The sequence below is a fragment of the Protopterus annectens genome, chromosome 11.part0 (genome assembly GCF_019279795.1).
Source record: "Protopterus annectens isolate FY-2018-M chromosome 11.part0, PAN1.0, whole genome shotgun sequence".
Taxonomy (NCBI): Eukaryota; Metazoa; Chordata; order Ceratodontiformes; family Protopteridae; genus Protopterus; species Protopterus annectens.
Genome location: NC_056745.1, coordinates 1292319 through 1315440, shown reverse-complemented (window position 1 = coordinate 1315440; position 23122 = coordinate 1292319).

Below are 23122 nucleotides of genomic sequence, written 5' to 3'. Positions count from 1 at the left end.
GATTTGATGAATATGCTTCACCTCAAAAAATCTAGATCCATCAGAGCCACAAGGGCGGGAGACTTAAACCTCGACACGGCTATTAATAGGACACGCTGGAGGGATAGATTCATCACCCAAAGACTCCCTATGCTGTGGAACAAAATCTTGGTACATGTGAGGCAGAGCACCTCGCTGGCCTTGTTCAAGAGAAATCTTGACAAATGGATGGGAGATCGCAGATATACCCCAGGGATTACCTCAGTGTCACTGCTCGACAGAGGCACAGCAAAATAATGGGTATAGTTCCCCATACTAAAGGGGTGGCGTAAGCCACAAAACGATGGGCTAGGCTTGTAAATGCCCTCGGGCAGATAGCCTAGTATGAACCTATGAACCTATGAAGACCACTTTACAATTAAGCCATGATAAGGGACAAATTGTTATCCCAAGGATAAAAATTCAAAGGGGGATATTCCAGGGTGACTCTTTGTCACCGTTGCTATTCTGCCTTGGCCTTAATCCCTTAAGATGTTTACTCAACAGCTTAGGCCATGGCTATAATCTGGCTCCTAGAAAACAACAAAGTGTAAAGACTTCTTGCCTTCTGTTTGTTGATGATTTAAAGCTGTATAGCTCATCAGATGAGGAACTGAAAGCACAACTGCAAGCTGTCAAAACTTTTTCAGATATAAGAATGTCGTTTGGTCTTGATAAATGTGCAAAAGCAACATGTAAAGCAGGAAAACTGCAGCAGCAAGAAAACATTTTGGGACAAGAATGCCAAGAACTCGAACAAGAGGGAGTGTATAAATATTTGGAAATTGATGAAGGATCAAGAATAAAACATGAACAAATGCAAATAAAACTTAGTAAGAAATACTTTAGAAGACTTAAATTCATCCTGAAAACAGCGTTGACATCGAGGAACAAAATCCAAGTTGTAAACCAATTTGCTCTTCTTGTACTAACTTACAGTTTTGGAGTGACTGACTGGCACCAAAAAATGTTGGATAGATTTGACAGGAAAGCAAGAAGGATGCTTTATGCTCACCAAATGATTTATAAAAATCAGCGCATACCAAGACTATAAATTCCCCATTGTGAAAGAGGGATGGACCTCCTTGAAATGGATTACATGTATAGATCCACAATCAGGGGACTCCACACATATCTGCTGACCTCACAAGACCCAAATGTAGTGAAAGTTTTGAAACATGAGGAGAATAAATCTAAGATGACTTCCCTGCTTAGGCTAGCAGAAGTATATCGGTGTCAAGCAGGAATAGAAATCAACCCACAAGTAGATAAAACTCAGGCAGCAACTGAATGTGCCAAAAAACAACAAAAAATATAAGGAGAAGGACCAGATGAGAAGGCAGGCAATGTGGAAAATGCATAAATATAGCTGCAACCACAGAAGCTTCTGGAAGAACCTCATGTTGATCAGGAAAGAATACAGGAATGGTTAAGGAGAGGCAAATTCAAACCAAGAGATGAAAGGTTAATATTGGCAGGCACAAGGTAGTGGGCTACGTACATTGGTTTACAAAGTCCATTGAACACGTGGGAGAAACAGAAAAATGTAGGTTTTGTAAAACAGAATTGGAAACAGTCGCACACCTCATTGCTGGTTGTGACATTCTAATGGCAGAAAGACTGTATACTGAAAGGCATAATAATGTGGCAAGACTGTTGCACTGGGCGTTGTGCAAACATTATGGTATTGAAGTGCCTCAAAAAAATTGCAAATATAATCCACAAAGCATCATAGAAAATGCTGAAGTCTACATCACATGGGATCACCCATTACCAACAGTTCAAAAGATAGATGCTAGAAAACAGGATATAGAGGTCCAGGAAAGGAAGACAAAAGTAGCATTGACCATTGAAATCGCTACACCCAGTGACTACCATGTCTTGCATACAAAGAGACACAAAGTCTTAAAATAGCAGGATTTGCAGGCATAAATGGGAGCAATGTGGAAGAAAGATACCCAGACAGTTCCAATAGTAGTAGGTGCAACAGGTCTAAAAAGAATTTACAATTTTACTTAAATATAAATATGTTACCAATACATGTAACCCTGTACAAATTGCAGAAGGAGTCATTACTGGGCATATTATGGTGCTGCACTTCTGTCTGACATCAAAGATTGAAACAATATTAATTTCATGAACTTTAATTGTACTTTCACTTAGGAATAGGGTCCATTCCCGTCATGGTATTAGAAACCCAAAAGACTTGGATAAATGAAAAAAAAATAAAAAATTTTGAATTACAAGTCTGATAAAACAAATTAATACAATAATTAGGACTAACCGCAGTGGTGGTGCTGCGGTAGCATTGTCGTCTCACAGTAAGACGCTGTCCAGTTCGATTCTCAGCTAGAGCGTCTTCTGCATGGAGACATGCGTGAATGGGCATACCTTCGTTGAAGGTTGTGCGTCAGGGCTGGCAACTCGGCACGTAAAAATCAACTGCCAATCATTAGCGGACCGGAGTTCCGCTGTGGCGACCCCTAACCAGGAAAAGCCGAAAGACACAACAACAACACAGTAATTAGAACTGTCCATAGAGATTCACACAATATATCAGAAGTAAATAGGATATATTACTGTGCATCAAAACTAATAGATAAAGTTTTTTTGATTAACATACAAATAATAATAATAATGTATTACTTAAACTACTAATGGGGGTCTGGTGTGTTATGTACTGCCTGATTAACATACAAATAATAATAATAATGTATTACTTAAACTACTAATGGGAGTCTGGGTGTGTTATGTACTGCCTGATTAACATACAAATAATAATAATAATGTATTACTTAAACTACTAATGGGAGTCTGGGTGTGTTATGTACTGCCTGATTAACATACAAATAATAATAATAATGTATTACTTAAACTACTAATGGGGGTCTGGTGTGTTATGTACTGCCTGATTAACATACAAATAATAATAGTAATGTATTACTTAAACTACTAATGGGAGTCTGGGTGTGTTATGTACTGCCTGATTAACATACAAATAATAATAATAATGTATTACTTAAACTACTAATGGGGGTCTGGTGTGTTATGTACTGCCTGAGTAACATACAAATAATAATAATAATGTATTACTTAAACTACTAATGGGGGTCTGGTGTGTTATGTACTGCCTGATTAACATACAAATAATAATAATAATGTATTACTTAAACTACTAATGGGAGTCTGGGTGTGTTATGTACTGCCTGAGTAACATACAAATGATAATAATAATGTATTACTTAAACTACTAATGGGAGTCTGGTTGTGTTATGTACTGCCTGATTAACATACAAATAATAATAATAATGCATTACTTAAACTACTAATGGGAGTCTGGGTGTGTTATGTACTGCCTGAGTAACATACAAATAATAATAATAATGTATTACTTAAACTACTAATGGGAGTCTGGGTGTGTTATGTACTGCCTGATTAACATACAAATAATAATAATAATGTATTACTTAAACTACTAATGGGAGTCTGGGTGTGTTATGTACTGCCTGAGTAACATACAAATAATAATAATAATGTATTACTTAAACTACTAATGGGAGTCTGGGTGTGTTATGTACTGCCTGAGTAACATACAAATAATAATAATAATGTATTACTTAAACTACTAATGGGAGTCTGGGTGTGTTATGTACTGCCTGAGTAAAATACAAATAATAATAATAATGTATTACTTAAACTACTAATGGGAGTCTGGGTGTGTTATGTACTGCCCGAGTAACACACAAATAATAATAATAATGTATTACTTAAACTACTTATGGGAGTCTGGGTGTGTTATGTACTGACTGATTAACATACAAATAATAATAATAATGTATTAATTAAACTACTAATGGGAGTCTGGGTGTGTTATGTACTGCCTGAGTAACATACAAATAATAATAATAATGTATTACTTAAACTACTAATGGGAGTCTGGGTGTGTTATGTACTGCCTGAGTAACATACAAATAATAATAATAATGTATTACTTAAACTACTAATGGGGGTCTGGGTGTGTTATGTACTGCCTGATTAACATACAAATAATAATAATAATGTATTACTTAAACTACTAATGGGAGTCTGGGTGTGTTATGTACTGCCTGAGTAACATAGAAATAATAATAATAATGTATTACTTAAACTACTAATGGGAGTCTGGGTGTGTTATGTACTGCCTGAGTAACATACAAATAATAATAATAATGTATTACTTAAACTACTAATGGGGGTCTGGGTGTGTTATGTACTGCCTGATTAACATACAAATAATAATAATAATAATGTATTACTTAAACTACTAATGGGAGTCTGGGTGTGTTATGTACTGCCTGATTAACATACAAATAATAATAATAATGTATTACTTAAACTACTAATGGGAGTCTGGGTGTGTTATGTACTGCCTGAGTAACATACAAGTAATAATAATAATGTATTACTTAAACTACTAATGGGGGTCTGGTGTGTTATGTACTGCCTGATTAACATACAAATAATAATAATAATGTATTACTTAAACTACTAATGGGAGTCTGGGTGTGTTATGTACTGCCTGATTAACATACAAATAATAATAATAATGTATTACTTAAACTACTAATGGGAGTCTGGGTGTGTTATGTACTGCCTGATTAACATACAAATAATAATAATAATGTATTACTTAAACTACTAATGGGAGTCTGGGTGTGTTATGTACTGCCTGAGTAACATACAAATAATAATAATAATGTATTACTTAAACTACTAATGGGAGTCTGGGTGTGTTATGTACTGCCTGATTAACATACAAATAATAATAATAATGTATTACTTAAACTACTAATGGGGGTCTGGTGTGTTATGTACTGCCTGATTAACATACAAATAATAATAATAATGTATTACTTAAACTACTAATGGGAGTCTGGGTGTGTTATGTACTGCCTGATTAACATACAAATAATAATAATAATGTATTACTTAAACTACTAATGGGAGTCTGGGTGTGTTATGTACTGCCTGATTAACATACAAATAATAATAATAATGTATTACTTAAACTACTAATGGCGGTCTGGTGTGTTATGTACTGCCTGATTAACATACAAATAATAATAATAATGTATTACTTAAACTACTAATGGGAGTCTGGGTGTGTTATGTACTGCCTGATTAACATACAAATAATAATAATATTGTATTACTTAAACTACTAATGGGGGTCTGGTGTGTTATGTACTGCCTGAGTAACATACAAATAATAATAATAATGTATTACTTAAACTACTAATGGGGGTCTGGTGTGTTATGTACTGCCTGATTAACATACAAATAATAATAATAATGTATTACTTAAACTACTAATGGGAGTCTGGGTGTGTTATGTACTGCCTGAGTAACATACAAATGATAATAATAATGTATTACTTAAACTACTAATGGGAGTCTGGGTGTGTTATGTACTGCCTGATTAACATACAAATAATAATAATAATGTTTTACTTAAACTACTAATGGGAGTCTGGGTGTGTTATGTACTGCCTGAGTAACATACAAATAATAATAATAATGTATTACTTAAACTACTAATGGGAGTCTGGGTGTGTTATGTACTGCCTGATTAATATACAAATAATAATAATAATGTATTACTTAAACTACTAATGGGAGTCTGGGTGTGTTATGTACTGCCTGAGTAACATACAAATAATAATAATAATGTATTACTTAAACTACTAATGGGAGTCTGGGTGTGTTATGTACTGCCTGAGTAACATACAAATAATAATAATAATGTATTACTTAAACTACTAATGGGAGTCTGGGTGTGTTATGTACTGCCTGAGTAACATACAAATAATAATAATAATGTATTACTTAAACTACTAATGGGGGTCTGGGTGTGTTATGTACTGCCTGATTAACATACAAATAATAATAATAATGTATTACTTAAACTACTAATGGGAGTCTGGGTGTGTTATGTACTGCCTGAGTAACATACAAATAATAATAATAATGTATTACTTAAACTACTAATGGGAGTCTGGGTGTGTTATGTACTGCCTGATTAACATACAAATAATAATAATAATGTATTACTTAAACTACTAATGGGAGTCTGGGTGTGTTATGTACTGCCTGAGTAACATACAAATAATAATAATAATGTATTACTTAAACTACTAATGGGAGTCTGGGTGTGTTATGTACTGCCTGAGTAACATACAAATAATAATAATAATGTATTACTTAAACTACTAATGGGGGTCTGGGTGTGTTATGTACTGCCTGATTAACATACAAATAATAATAATAATGTATTACTTAAACTACTAATGGGAGTCTGAGTGTGTTATGTACTGCCTGAGTAACATACAAATAATAATAATAATGTATTACTTAAACTACTAACGGGAGTCTGGGTGTGTTATGTACTGTCTGATTAACATACAAATAATAATAATAATGTATTACTTAAACTACTAATGGGAGTCTGGGTGTGTTATGTACTGCCTGATTAACATACAAATAATAATAATAATGTATTACTTAAACTACTAATGGGAGTCTGGGTGTGTTATGTACTGCCTGAGTAACATACAAATAATAATAATAATGTATTACTTAAACTACTAATGGGAGTCTGGGTGTGTTATGTACTGCCTGAGTAACATACAAATAATAATAATAATGTATTACTTAAACTACTAATGGGAGTCTGGGTGTGTTATGTACTGCCTGATTAACATACAAATAATAATAATAATGTATTACTTAAACTACTAATGGGGGTCTGGTGTGTTATGTACTGCCTGATTAACATACAAAACATTTAATAACAAAGTATTACCTAGGTCAGTTGCAGTTCATAACATACATTTTTTTCTGACAGTTTAGGTCTAAGTCTGAACTAAAGACATAAGTAATGCAAGGTGGTAATGTTGATTACTTCATGACAGTGCTATTTTGGATATAAATTATCATGTAGCTAATATGAAGATTCTGGTCCTCCAGAAAAAGCTAAGTAAAATAGCATTTTCAATCATAATCTCATGACACAGGTATAGCATACTCAATAAGTGATCTAAAGCAGCCTGTAGCACTTCACTGACGCCAAATGAAACATTTCCCTCAATGATGCCTTGAGTAGTTTGTCCACGTCTCAATAAGCAGTCAACTCTCATCAAATGGGAACACTTCCACCAAGGATCCTGGGCCAGGCACTTTTACCAAGATCAAATGAACCATTTCTCCCAAATACACATTCAGTAGTTTGTCCATGTCAGCCCAAGCACTTCACTGACATCAAGTGAACAATTTCCCCCAATGATCCCTTTAGCTAAGGGGTTGAGAGGTATGGAAACCGCTTAACTGCTGCTGCCACTGCTCAATTGTTTTCGCTCTTCACATTTGTATATACGCACACACACACACACACACTTTTTTTTTTTTTACTTTTACACTTGCTAACAAAAGTTTGTCTGAGTCTAGGTATACTGGTCTCTGGAACATTTCAGCAGCATAAGGGAGATCTTGTCGGAGTATCCCAGGCAGTTGCCATTCAAATTCTCTTGCGTTTCCTGGTAGCAATGTGCATCAAGGTGGATGACTACATCCACTTCCCAACAACAGTCATGGATTAAAGAACTGCCATGCAACAATTCTGTGCTATAGCCAATTTCCCCTGTATCCTTGGTGCAATAGACTGCACCCACTTTCCATTTAAAATACCTGCTGAACTTGATGCTGAACTTTTCATCAAAAGAAAGGGGTGTAGCATGGTGTGCTCAGCAGATCCCTCATTGTTAGTATCATGGTGACACACTCCGATAGTGTCCATGATGCTGCTGCAATATGAAGAGAAAGTGGTATGAGGGCTGCTTTACAACATGGTAAAATACCTAAGGGACTACTAGTCAGCAAGTACAGGAGCAGGAAGCAATCGGTCAGGTGCCATATGAGTATATTTTGGAGCCTTCCACAGGAAACCAGTATAAACATTCACTTGAAGCTGGACAGCAAGGGAAGGAACAGAAATGACACAGTCAATATTGAGGAATGATAGTACAGTGAGTTCCCATCTGACAGAGCAATGGATGGCATAGGATTAAATTGAAAAGAATGTGCCACAGGAAGATGCAGTAGAACCTTCTATAGAATGCCCGCAGGAGATGGAAAACAAAAAAATGTGCCCTCAGTTTAGAAGAAAATGAACTAAGAGAAGAGTTGCTCGATTTAAGAGAGACAGACAAACATATTAAGATCAATGCAAAAATAGACTGCAGAAGGTCAATAAACCCCAAAAACTCAGAAGTTTGATAAAACAAGTGGACACTAATTAAGACTGTCCATAGAGATCTATGAAATATAACACAAGTAAACAGGATATACGACTGTGCTGCTAAATTAATAACTGATAAAGTCTTAACACAACAACACAGGTTAGTGAGGTAAGAGGAAGGGGAGAAATCGAATACCATCATGGAAGTATTGACTAGAGAAAACTATAAAGCAATTAAGACAAGAAGTGTCACTGTTAGAAGAGTATAGAAGAAGGAACAGATCAACAAAAATACTTAGAAAGAAAGGTGATAAAAGCAATGCATAGTATTAGAATAGATCAGGATCTATCATGCACTGTGGCAAATAAACTAAAACTCTGAGCACAGGTGGAAAAACTTAGAAGCTACATAGCTAATATAAAGTAAATGTACTAAATAAGCAATTTATTGATGATCCATAAAAGTTTTACAGAGAATATGGAAACAAAGTAAAAGGAATTGAAAGACCACCAAATAAGACGCAATAAATACATTTTGGATAAGTATCTATGAAGATCCTGTGGAACATAACACATATGCGAAATGGATAGAAGTAAAAGAAAGAATAAGAAGTTTAAAGGTACAGGATATGAAATGGGATGAAGTAACAGCCAGACAGATTGAAACAAAGTTAAGAAAAGCCTCTAATTGGAAAACACCAGGTCCAGATGCAGTACCTAACTTCTGGTTAAAAGTGTTAACATCTTTGCATGAAGATTTAGCCATGAGTTAAGAACTATTTATATGCCCACCCCAAACAGACACCAACCTGACTAACAACAGGAAAAGCAATGTTCCTACTTAAGAGTGAACTTCCAAGCTATCCTAAAAATTATAGACCAATAACTTGCCTTCCGACAGTGTATGAACTATACACTGAAATTGATGACAACAGACTTTATAGCCATTTAGAAGAAAACTCAATCATGGCAATAGAACAAAAGGGCAATAAAAGAAAGTCATATGGAAGAAAGGATCATTTGTTGCTAAATAAAGTCATAATGTAGAACTGTAAAAAGGGGAAGAATCTAAGTATGGCAAGGATTGACTACAAAAAAAGCAGTTGATAGTATCCCACATTCATGGATAAAAGAGTGCTTAAAAATGTATAAGATACATTCTACACTGATCGATTACATTACAGTGACCATGAAAATGGTGGCAGACCACTTTACAATTAAGCCATGATAAAGGACAAATTGTTATCCCAAGGATAAAAATTCAAAGGGGGATATTCCAGGGTGACTCTTTGTCACCGTTGCTATTCTGCCTTGGCCTTAATCCCTTAAGATGTTTACTCAACAGCTTAGGCCATGGCTATAATCTGGCTCCTAGAAAACAACAAAGTGTAAAGACTTCTTGCCTTCTGTTTGTTGATGATTTAAAGCTGTATAGCTCATCAGATGAGGAACTGAAAGCACAACTGCAAGCTGTCAAAACTTTTTCAGATATAAGAATGTCGTTTGGTCTTGATAAATGTGCAAAAGCAACATGTAAAGCAGGAAAACTGCAGCAGCAAGAAAACATTTTGGGACAAGAATGCCAAGAACTCGAACAAGAGGGAGTGTATAAATATTTGGAAATTGATGAAGGATCAAGAATAAAACATGAACAAATGCAAATAAAACTTAGTAAGAAATACTTTAGAAGACTTAAATTCATCCTGAAAACAGCGTTGACATCGAGGAACAAAATCCAAGTTGTAAACCAATTTGCTCTTCTTGTACTAACTTACAGTTTTGGAGTGACTGACTGGCACCAAAAAATGTTGGATAGATTTGACAGGAAAGCAAGAAGGATGCTTTATGCTCACCAAATGATTTATAAAAATCAGCGCATACCAAGACTATAAATTCCCCATTGTGAAAGAGGATGGACCTCCTTGAAATGGATTACATGTATAGATCCACAATCAGGGGACTCCACACATATCTGCTGACCTCACAAGACCCAAATGTAGTGAAAGTTTTGAAACATGAGGAGAATAAATCTAAGATGACTTCCCTGCTTAGGCTAGCAGAAGTATATCGGTGTCAAGCAGGAATAGAAATCAACCCACAAGTAGATAAAACTCAGGCAGCAACTGAATGTGCCAAAAAACAACAAAAAATATAAGGAGAAGGACCAGATGAGAAGGCAGGCAATGTGGAAAATGCATAAATATAGCTGCAACCACAGAAGCTTCTGGAAGAACCTCATGTTGATCAGGAAAGAATACAGGAATGGTTAAGGAGAGGCAAATTCAAACCAAGAGATGAAAGGTTAATATTGGCGGGCACAAGGTAGTGGGCTACGTACACATTGGTTTACAAAGTCCATTGAACACGTGGGAGAAACAGAAAAATGTAGGTTTTGTAAAACAGAATTGGAAACAGTCGCACACCTCATTGCTGGTTGTGACATTCTAATGGCAGAAAGACTGTATACTGAAAGGCATAATAATGTGGCAAGACTGTTGCACTGGGCGTTGTGCAAACATTATGGTATTGAAGTGCCTCAAAAAAATTGCAAATATAATCCACAAAGCATCATAGAAAATGCTGAAGTCTACATCACATGGGATCACCCATTACCAACAGTTCAAAAGATAGATGCTAGAAAACAGGATATAGAGGTCCAGGAAAGGAAGACAAAAGTAGCATTGACCATTGAAATCGCTACACCCAGTGACTACCATGTCTTGCATACAAAGAGACACAAAGTCTTAAAATAGCAGGATTTGCAGGCATAAATGGGAGCAATGTGGAAGAAAGATACCCAGACAGTTCCAATAGTAGTAGGTGCAACAGGTCTAAAAAGAATTTACAATTTTACTTAAATATAAATATGTTACCAATACATGTAACCCTGTACAAATTGCAGAAGGAGTCATTACTGGGCATATTGCGGGTGCTGCACTTCTGTCTGACATCAAAGATTGAAACAATATTAATTTCATGAACTTTAATTGTACTTTCACTTAGGAATAGGGTCCATTCCCGTCATGGTATTAGAAACCCAAAAGACTTGGATAAATGAAAAAAAAATAAAAAATTTTGAATTACAAGTCTGATAAAACAAATTAATACAATAATTAGGACTAACCGCAGTGGTGGTGCTGCGGTAGCATTGTCGTCTCACAGTAAGACGCTGTCCAGTTCGATTCTCAGCTAGAGCGTCTTCTGCATGGAGACATGCGTGAATGGGCATACCTTCGTTGAAGGTTGTGCGTCAGGGCTGGCAACTCGGCACGTAAAAATCAACTGCCAATCATTAGCAGACCGGAGTTCCGCTGTGGCGACCCCTAACCAGGAAAAGCCGAAAGACACAACAACAACACAGTAATTAGAACTGTCCATAGAGATTCACACAATATATCAGAAGTAAATAGGATATATTACTGTGCATCAAAACTAATAGATAAAGTCTTACCACAAAAACACAAGGTAGTAAGGGAAAGACAACATAGAAAGTGAATGCCATCATGGAAGGACTGAACAGAGAAAATTGTAAAGCAATTAAGACAAGAAGTGTCACTGTTAGAAGAATACAGAAGAGGGAATAGATCAACAAAAATATTCAGAAAGATAGATGCAATAAAAGCAATGCACAGATTAAGAACAGATCAGGATCTATTGTGCACTATAGCAAATAATAAACTAAAAATCTGAGCAGAGGCGGAAAAACTTAGAAGATAAATATATAATATAAAGGAAAAGTAAAAAATAAGCAATTTATTGATGATCCAAAAATTGGGAAACAAGTAAAAGCAACTGAAACACCACCAAAAAAAAAGAAGAAGAAATAGATACATTTTGGAGAAATATCTAAGAAGATCCTGTGGAACATAACAAAAATGCTAAGTGGATAGAAGAAGTAAATGAAGGAATAAGTAGTCCAAATGTACAAGGATATAAAATGGAATGAAGTAACAGCCAAAGAGATTGAAACTAAGTTAAGAAAAGCTCCTAATTGGAAAACCCCAGGCCCAGATTTACATGAAGATTTAGCCATGAGTAAGAACTATTTATATGAGCACCCTGAACAGACAGCAGTGTGGTTAATAACAGGAAAAACAATACTCCTACTTAACAGTGAACCTACAAGCTATCCTAAAAACTATAGACTGATAGCTTACCTTCTGACAACGTATAAACTGCACACTGGAATTGATGCCAACAACAGTTTATACTCATTTAGAAGAGAACTCAATCATGGCAATAGCACAAAGGGATAATTAAAGAAAGTAATATGGAACAAAGGATCTTTTGCTGTTAAATAAAGTCATAATGGGGAACTGTAAAATGTGGAATAATCTCTAGGGCCATTAGCCTAGTAACCTCTTATGAACATATGAATCACTACACATAACTGTTATGTATACCCATCGGTATTTGTGAACACACACACACACACACACACACACACACACACACACACACACACACACACACACACACACACACACACACACACACACACAATAATGGCAAGGTCAAAGTGATGTAGCTTAAAATTCAGCTCACTGTGTGCAAACTTCATATGGCTAGCTTAGCAAAGGTGGGGTCAGTCTTAAGGTAGTAGATAACACATTTGCTGAAAGCTGACAAAGCAAACATCTGTCAGGCAGTTCCAAGGAAAGTCAGTGATCTCTGGAATATTGTATGAGCAAAAACAGCACTTCCTTCTGCGTAACCTGCTCTGCTGTTTCAGACACAGTACCTGTCTACATTCCAAATGTCTTCACCACATAACTGGAATAATGCACGTTATCATTACCCCCCTTCCCCCATTTTTCTACATGGGGTCACAGTGTCATGTGAACTATCACAACCTCTTTTGATTCAACACCAGTGGCCTACCTTCCTTGAGAGCCATGCCTGATTGTTGCAGGTGTCCTTTCACATAACCCAGCCCCTCTCTTTGCTGGATGTCCTCATTTCCTCTTCACCTGTTTTTCCCAAAACCTCATCACCAAATTGACTTCTGTGTTCCTGAACATGTGTCTGAACCACTGTAATCTGTTTGTTTTTACCTTCTTTGCAGTTGAAGCTAGTTTAGTTTCTGTAATGATGTTGTAATTGTATTCATGTGTCCCACAATGTGGATCCAACCATCATCTAAGTCACTTCATCCCCATCACTTCCACCTTCCTCAGCTGCTCAACCTTCACTGCCCAGGTTTCTGTACCACAAAGTAGTGTTGTCCATAATATGGATTTGGACACCTTACTTTTCAGCTTCTTTGACATTATTCTGTCACACACTACCCCCTCACACTCTGTGACATTTGGCTGCAGCCCCTCTGATTTTACCTTTGACCTCTGCATTCAGTCTTGCCTTCTCCTGAACCACCCCTCCTAGATACTTGAAACTGTTATCCTGTTTTTCTATCTTCCTTTCAGTCTCATTTTTCTGCTTCTTCTGATTTCTCCATTTGTTGCGATGACAGCTGTCTTGTCTGTACTCAATTTCATTCAATGTGACTTCAGTTTTGTATTCATACCCCAATCATTTGTTGAACTTCTTGTTCACAGTCTACTTGTAATATCACATTGTCTGCGTACATCAGCTTTGTTGACCTGCCCCCTCCAACCCGTTTGCTAATGTAGTCCATCACCAGTATAAACAGTGAGCTCAGAGATGAGCCTTGATGCACACCCAACCCCACTAGGAACTCTTCTGCAAGTACAAATACTGTTAGTACTTGTACCACTGGGTCTTTGTGCATAGTCTGCACTAATTCTATCAATGTTTCTGGAACTTCAGCACATTGTGGGACTGCTCAAATCAGCTTTGCCATACTCTTTCTCCAAGTCTGGGAATGCTGATTTGGACTCCGTCATCTTTAGCTTCTTCTCCACTATCTGTCTCACTGTCAGCATTGGATTGGCCATGCTACTCCCTGACCTGAATCCAAACTGCTCATCTCTTATCTTACTTTCTGTTTATTTGTCTATCAATCATCCTTTCCTGCACTGTCTTTAAGTGTGACAGCAGTTTGCTACCCCTATACTGTCTGCAGTTGTGAATGTGTAAGGGAATGAAAAAAAAGGGCCAACAACATCAGGGAACTTGATGTGAGATGATATAACAAAGGACAGGGTAGCAAAATTACAATCTCTTGCATCAGGAGCAGGCTTTAAACAGGAGACACTTCCTCCTCAGCTTAAATAAGCAAATAAGATTTCTTGTGAAGTCCTCCAAGGCAAACTTTGAATCTAAGTTAGCTTCCTCAACAAAATTGAAAATGCACTCACTGGAGGCTCTCCTCGCACTTGAAGATGCCAATGTCTGTGCGGTCACGGAAACTTGGTTCAGGGCTGCAGAGGGCATCCCTGCCTTACCAGGCTGTACCTCATTCCACACTTTCTGACCCCAAAATGAGGTTGTAAAGACTAAGTGTGGTGGACTCTCTATCTTCATTTAGGACAAGCACACCTCCAGGCTGGTTTGCCAGCATGATGCACTGGAATTACTCCAGGTGCAACTGACAGTGGCAAGACACCCATCCAAGTTATAGCCAGCTATAGACCCCCCCCTCCATGAGTCAGGACACCAACCCCTCCTACCCGAACCTACTTGACTCCATCAAGGTACACCCTAACACCCTGATCCTTGGTGACTTCAACTACCCCAGCATAGACTGTGTGAACTAGTCCTGTACTAATGCACTCACCCAACAATTACTTGACTTCATCAGTTGTAATGCACTAGGCCAGCTCATCTCTTTTCCCACAAGGGGAGATAACATTCTGGACTTGGTTCTCACCAACATGGGTGACCGCTACACCACTGCTATAGTATGTTCTTCCCTGGTGAGTTAAGATCATCGGTCTGTCTCATTTGAAGTTTCTATCCCACCAAACACCCCCCCCAGCTGTAGCCAGGCTAAAAAACTTTTCAAAAGCTGACTACAACCTCCTAAGGGAGGGTATCAGTAGCTTCACACCACCACCCTCAGAAGATGCAGACAACTATGCTGAACAGTACACTAGTGCAGTATACAAGCACCTGTACAACTGCATGGACTCAGCCATACCCAGAAGAACTAAGGAGACACAAATCTATCTGGTGGACATCCTCTATCAATAGGCTTTACAACAAAAGGAAGAAACTGTTGTCCAATGGTAAAAAGGAACACATTCCAAATTGGAAAAACTCCCTCCTCAGCCTCAACAAGCAAATTAGATAACTAGTGAAAACCTCCAAAGCCAATTATGACTTGAAACTAGCCTCTGAAACAAAGGGAAGCCACAAAGCCTTCTTTAGTTATATCAAGAACCTCCATGCCAAAGCCCAGGTTGGTTCCAAATAAGTACTTAATGGTAACACACTGATCCTCTTGACTTAGCCAACCTGCTAGCTGATAGGGTCAGTGCAAACTTCACCCTCTACCCCCCCAAAGGCTCATTTGACATCCTTGATACTTGTCCAGCACCTCACATCTCTATAAATCAAGTGTTAAAGACCTTTTCCAAGGCAAAGTACACAGCATCCATGGGACCTAATAGTATTCCAGGCTGTATTCTGCACCATCTACACCAAGAACTAGCTTCGCCATTGAGCACCCTATTCAACCACAGCCAAAGTACAGGCTTCATTCCAGCATAGTGGAGAACTGCCATTGTCATCCCCATGCACAAAGGTGATGCTACTACTGACCCAGGAAATTATTGCCCCACTAGCTTGACAAGTCTGATCTGTAAAGCCATGTAGTGTATTATTATGGATCTCATAAACAACGACATAGGCAATCTCCAAGCACTTGACCCCACCCAATTCAGATTTGTCAAGGGCAGATCTTGCCTGTTGAACCTGGTTGACTTCTTTGAGACTGTCACCAAGGCTCTGGATAAGGGAAAGCCAGTACATGCAGCTTACCTTGACTTGGCCAAGGCCTTTGACACAATCCCCACCTGGGCAGCATCAAAAAGCTAACACAATTTGGCATAAACCCCTATCTCATCAGGTGGGTGGCCAACTGGTGCACTGATAGGACCCACAAGGTCAAAATAGCTGCCACCACTTCTGACAACAGAACTGTCACTAGTGGTGTTCCCCAGGGATCTGTTCTGGGACCCCTACTGTTTGGCATCTACTTCTCAGAGGTCCAAGCAAAGCCAAAGGGCCTGTGGCTGAGCAAGTCTGCAGATGACTAAGTTGGGAGCTATCATTGACTCTCCAAATGATGTTAACATACTGTAAGAGGGTCTCACAGCAACAAATGACTGGTGCCAAAGTCATGGCCTTAAGTTAAATGCAAAAAAAGCATTATCATACTATTCGGCAAAAACACGGCCCCTACTGATTACTGCATCAATGGCAACCCACTAGGCACACAACCTGTGGTGAGAGACCTGGGTGCTCAGGTTGACAACAATCTCAAATTTGACCATCATGTAGCAGCAGTGGTCAGAAAAGCCTTTTACTTGGTTCATCTCATCTCATAAGTAAAGGGATTACATCCAGCAAAAAGGAGGTTATTACTTCTCTGTACTTCTCCCTCATTAGGCCAATAATTGTGTATAAAGCCCCATTTGGTATGTACCTCTCCAGACACCTGCACCAACTGGAAAGGCCATAGAAATACCTCACAAAGACAATCCATGGCCTTTAACACCTGTCATTTGTGGACAGGCTCAAATCACTATCACTCTATTCAGCATCATACAGATTGCTCAAAGGTGATCTGTGTCTCGCCTACAAGGGAATATTGGACCCTGCCCTACTAGAGATCCTCCATATCTGTAAGTCTAACTCCTCACGCACCACCCACTCAAAAGGCCTAAATTTAATATGGGACATCAACAAAACCTGCTGGAGAGACAGGTTTGGCTCCCAGAAACTGCCCCGTCTCTGGAATAGACTTCCCATACATGTCAGAGTACCTTGCTGACACTCTTTAAATGCAACCTTGATGAGTGGATGGAAAGCCACAAAATTGTCCCAGGGGTTCCACCTTTGTCCCTCATTGACAGGGGTGATAGGTGCTGACTGAGGTTTCTTTTTTGGGGATAAACTCTTGGCTAGGCTTGAAGGGGCCCAGAGCCATTAGCCTAGTAACCTCCTATGATCCTGTACTCTTCACTCATTAGGCCAATACTTGAGTACAACATCCCTTTTGGTACTTACCTTTCAAAGTGCTGGAAACAATTGGAGAGACCACAAAGGTTCCTCACAAGGAAAATTCAAGGTCTTCAGTTGCTCTCCTATGTGGATTGGCTCAAATCACTGCCACTTTATTCTGTTTCATACAGACTACTCAGAGGTGATCTCTGCCTTGCATATAAGGCAATCTCTGACCCTGCTTTACTGGAAATGCTGCACATACGCAAGTAAAATGGCACACAGGTTACATGCTCTAAGGACCTAAACCTGGTATGTGACATCAATGGAACTTTCTGGAGGGACAGATTTGTCTCCTAGAAGGTTGCCACACCTTTGGAATAGACTCCCACTTCACATCAAACAGAGAACCTCAATGGCCCTCTTTAAATGCAATTTGGACGATTGGATAGGTAGCTGTAAATTCACCCAGGGGGGTTCCAACTATATTCCTCTAGGACAGGGACAATAGGTGCAGACTGTGGTAACAAGGGTAAATTTGGCTAGGCTTGTAAGGGCCCTTGGGCCTTTAGTCTAGTACTTCCTATGATCCTATGATCACCATATATGCTTAGATTGCAGTTATATCCACAATAATCTATGAATAACAGCAAACTGGTTGAGCGCCACAAAAAATAGCACAAACATAAAAAATCAATCTCCATGTCAGTCTTCCCTTGCAAATGCTGATTGTCTGTGACTGCAAGTTGTCTGTATCATGCAAACCAAGTGTTTAATAAACTTTGACTCCCTAAGTGTTCTCGTCATGGACAACTGTGCCAAGTCTACCTAACTAGGCTAATGGTGACTAATGTCACAAAGAACCTGAATGTGTACAACTGTAGAGCATATGTGCATAAATCTTTATCAGGAAATCACATTTAAACACTCATGTTCCTGGACCTTTAACCTCAAACAAGAATGGACTAGTCTAAACTGTATACAAACTACAAACCCATACACACATATACAAGCAAACAGTTGGCTAAATCCATCCCATCAAGAAACAAACTGACCAACCATGATGTATTCAGTTAAACAGAATTGAAATAAAAATACATCAAAAATGGTGGATTATGCCATCCAAGAGTAAGTAACCACTCACACACCCACAAAGTAAAAATAGGAGGCTTTTTAAATAAACAAATAAACAAAATGTTACAACGCATTACTGTTTAATTAAAAAGTAATGCAGCCGAAGTACACAAAATACGTAATTTGTATCCATTTATTCCTTATCATGCACCCACAGAACAGGAGCTGAAACCACTGACTTATCACAGCCTTACAATCTCTCAAAAATAAAAAGTTGCACTTCCCTGTAATATCCAGCACCTATCTGGTGTATTTATGGTTCACACAGATGTCCTTCAAGGATGCATCTGCAGTCCTAACAAATGGGTTGTCCTGTCGTCAGGCAGCCCTTCGGTCGGCCGGATTCCAAAGTCTGGGTCTGGCCTCGGCTGGTGTCGCACTTCACCCGACGTCATCTCTGCTGGTCTTCGGGTATAAAGGCATCAGCCGACGCCATTTTCCTCAGTCTTTCTTGCCGCGTGGCGCCCGAAGCAGAAGCTGTTCGCAAGTGCCGGTCGGTCAGATCCAGAGATTACTACTACCGAATACTACTTCGAAGACTTCTAAAAAGCTAAGTACCCCGTTGGGGACTCTTTCTTGCCTCAGCCGATGTCAGAAAAAGTGAATAACTGTTTAACTTGTGGGAAACAAATACCTCATAAAGATTTCCACTCTTACTGCTTACCCTGTTTAGGCCCAGACCACGACGTAGCAGCCTGTTTAGCCTGTGCTTCCTTCAACCGACGAACGCTTAGGCGTCGGTCGGAGTTTGCGGAACAGTTTTTCGGCTCAGATTTTGCGTACATTATGCCGTCGGATCCTCCGACTTCTCAAATTGTTAAGAAACGCAAAGAAAAAGACCGACACTCGCGGTCCGCGGTTTCAGCCGAAACCACATTTAAGCAAACCGCGAGTGTCTCGGTTTCGGCCGAAACCGAACAAACCGGTCAATCTTCAACCGAATCCATGACTACTACCGAGGCTCCTGCTACCCTAGTTGAATCGGCCTCTGAAGTCTTGCCTATTAATGTGGTTCCTTTAGAATTATCGGACACCATCCCTTTGGATGTCTCTACCCCAGCACGTGGTGCTGCTAGGCCTCCTGCAGCCATGTCTATAAAGGCCTTTGCCAGGGCTAAAGCAGCCAAATCTGCTAAATCTGTGCCTGTTAAGCCCCCCTCACACAGGCCCAGTTCCAGTTCTCAAATGCTTACTCTGGCAGAGGATCTCATCTCTTTAATAAGGGGATCCCAATCTCACCCAGACAGGGCCTCTCAGCCTCCAGAAAAGAGACCTAGAGCAGAGCCCCCTGAGCCAGTGTCCTCAGATGACTCTTCTGATGATTCAGACAATACAGACCATCCAGAGGCTCCTTTTTCTACTTATGAAGATTCCGATGCTGAAGAATCTATCCCTTCTGCCTCTCCACCAGAGGAATTTAGCTTTGGGGAAACCTTACATGCCATGAGAGAGCAATTCCAATGGCAGGGACAAGATTTCTCTGATTCAAGAAAAAGGCTTAGGACCTTTCTACATTTACCGCAACATAGGCCCTTAGCTATACCTCCAGTTCTTCCTGTTGTGGATGATGCATTTAATGATGTTTGCACTGCTCCTGATACTTTACCTCCTGCCCCTGCCAAGCCCGATAGGTTTTACAGGGTCCCGGACACTCATCACCACCTATACAAGGCTCCCCTTGCAGATCCTGAGACTATCTCCTAGGGGCCTAAGGCAGTAGCTTCGACCTCAGCAAAAAACCCTCTCCCTTCTGAAAGGGAATCCAGGTCCTTAGAGAGATGGGGTAAAAAAGTTTACACCTCTGCTACTCTCTCAGCTAGAGCTTTGAACTGTCAGTTTCATATGATCCAATACCAAGAGTTTATGCTTAATCAGTTAACTAAGAAACTGTCCTCTGATGATTCCTTAGATAAGAAATATGTTTTAGAAATGGTGAATAACATTCAGCAGGTTAGTAACCATTCCTTAAAATGTGGCTATGATGCACTGGAGGCTTCATTTAGATCAGCCATGACTGGCACAGTTATAAGAAGGCATGCATGGTTGAAAGAACAGGTCTTGCGGATCATGTTAAAGCAAAGCTATTAGATGCTCCTATGGATAAGGTCAGTCTATTTGGTTCTCCTGCCCAGCAAGTAATGAAGAAAATGGAAGAGAAGGCAAAATCTATACAAACAGTTAAAGATTTCTTACAGGTTCAGCCCCCAAGGTTTAGCAGGAACTGGCCTTCCAAACATTGGTCCTTTCCAGACTCCTCTAAACCTCAGAGAGGCAGGAATAGACGTTCCAGAGGCAGAAATCAATCCAGAGGAGGTGCCTACAGAGGACGCCAGTGGCAAGGCAATAACCAATGAGGCACAGACACAACCACTGCCACTGCAACAGGACAATCACAGTGACTTGGCTCTGACACCGCCTACCAGGGAACAAATAGCAGCACCCTTAGGCGGAAAGTTAGCCTTATTTTCAAAAAATTGGCACTATATCACAAGAGACAAGTGGATTTTGCAAACTATAGACCAAGGCTACAGGTTTCATTTCCACACCTTACCAGTAAAAAGAGGAATGCCAAACCTACCTCCAAATAAAAAAACAGAAGCTCTAAAACAGATAGCTCAATTAACAAAGATGAGAGCTGTGGAAAGGGTTCCACCTACAGAACAGGGCAAAGGATTCTACTCCAGACTTTTCCTAGTACCAAGAAAAGAGAAAAGTTGGAGACCTATTCTCGACTGTCCGCCTTAAACACATTCATCATTGTTCCAAAATTCAAAATGCTGACCCTACAGCAACTTCTTCCCATGCTGGGCAAGGAGTGTTGGCTGGTAACTCTAGATCTCAAGGAGGCATACCTGCATGTCCCCATACGACCAAATTGCAGAAGATACCTCAGATTTCTTGCAGGATCAGAGCACTATCAATTCTCAGCATTGCCCTTTGGCTTATCTACTGCGCCCAGAGTATTCACAAAATGCCTGGCATCAGTAATCGCTCATTGCAGGCTACAGGAATCCAAATTTATCCATACCTGGACGACTGCCTGATACAAGCGGACAACAAAAGCAAGCTGACAAAAGACTTACAAAGAGTCATTTGCTTACTACAAGCCCTGGGATACACAGTCAATTTAAAAAAGTCAAGACTGATACCATCCCAAACAAGAACATTCTTGGGTGCAGAATTGGACACTGTAAAACAGATGGCATTCCTAACTGCAGAAAAACAAGAACAACTCCCTCTTTACTTCTTGGCATTAACAAAGCAGAACAAACTAACAGCAAGGAAAGTACTGCAGGCCTTGGGCTTCATGGCATCATGCATAATCCTGGTCCCCCATGCCAGACTGCATATGAGGAAGCTACAGTGGTACCTAAAGAATTTATGGTCTCAACACAGGCACAGCTTAGAAACCGAAATACCACTAATCCCATGCCTGAAACAAGAGTTCCTATGGTGGGCTCAAGCATGCCAGTCAAACCCAGGCTTGCCCTTCCACAAATTGCAAGCAAGCCAGACCATCACAACGGACGCCTCAGACCTAGGTTGGGGGCACACATGCTGGACAAATGCATACAAGGATTATGGACTCCAGACCAGCTGCACCTGCACATAAATCAAAAAGAAATGCTGGCAGTAAAACTAGCAATCCAGAATTTCAGACCATTCCTCAAAGAAGGCCATTTAATGATAAGGACAGACAACACCACAGTCATGTGGTACATCAACAAACAGGGAGGCACTCATTCATACCCCCTATGCCGAATGACTCTGGACCTATGGAATATGGCTCTGAGCTACAACATCCAGTTACAGGCAATATTTGTACCGGGAAAAGAAAACATCCTAGCAGACATGCTAAGCAGAACTACCTCGGATGCTCATGAATGGATGCTACACCCGGACATCTTCAAGGCCATCACAAAGAAATGGGGAATGCCACAAATAGACCTATTCGCATCCCCACTCAATCACCAGCTCAAGAAATTCTGCACAAGGACATACCACCCACTTGCATGGAAGATGGACTCTCTATCCTTCAGTTGGAAAGGCCTGACAGCATATGCATTTCCACCTCTTCCTTTGATGCACAAGGTACTACTGAAAATCAAAGAGGAACGTCCAAGGATAATTCTGATAGCTCCAAATTGGCCAAGACAACACTGGTATCCATTGCTGAGGAGCATGTCTCGGGGGAGAATGTGGACACTTCCCCTGATGCCTTTGATGTTAACTCAGAACGACTACAACATCATGCATCCAAACCTAAAAACTCTGCAACTGACTGCCTGGAACATTACATAACAGCAACTAACCCAGATTTATCCCAAAGGGTTAAAGACATTATCCTGGAGGCCCGCAGACCTTCAACAAGAAGGAACTATGCAGGAAAATGGAAAAGGTTTGTCATTTGGAGTACTGAAAGAGGAAAAGATATGTCAAAGATAGATATTGCTAACATCCTGGAGTACTTGGCAGAGCTTCTCCATACAGGCCTGTCCTATTCCTCCATCAAGATACATGCATCAGCTATTTCTGCAGAATACAGCTTCGATCCCCCTGTCTTCTCACATCCTCTACTCAGGCAGTTCCTCAGAGGAATCAAGAATGTAA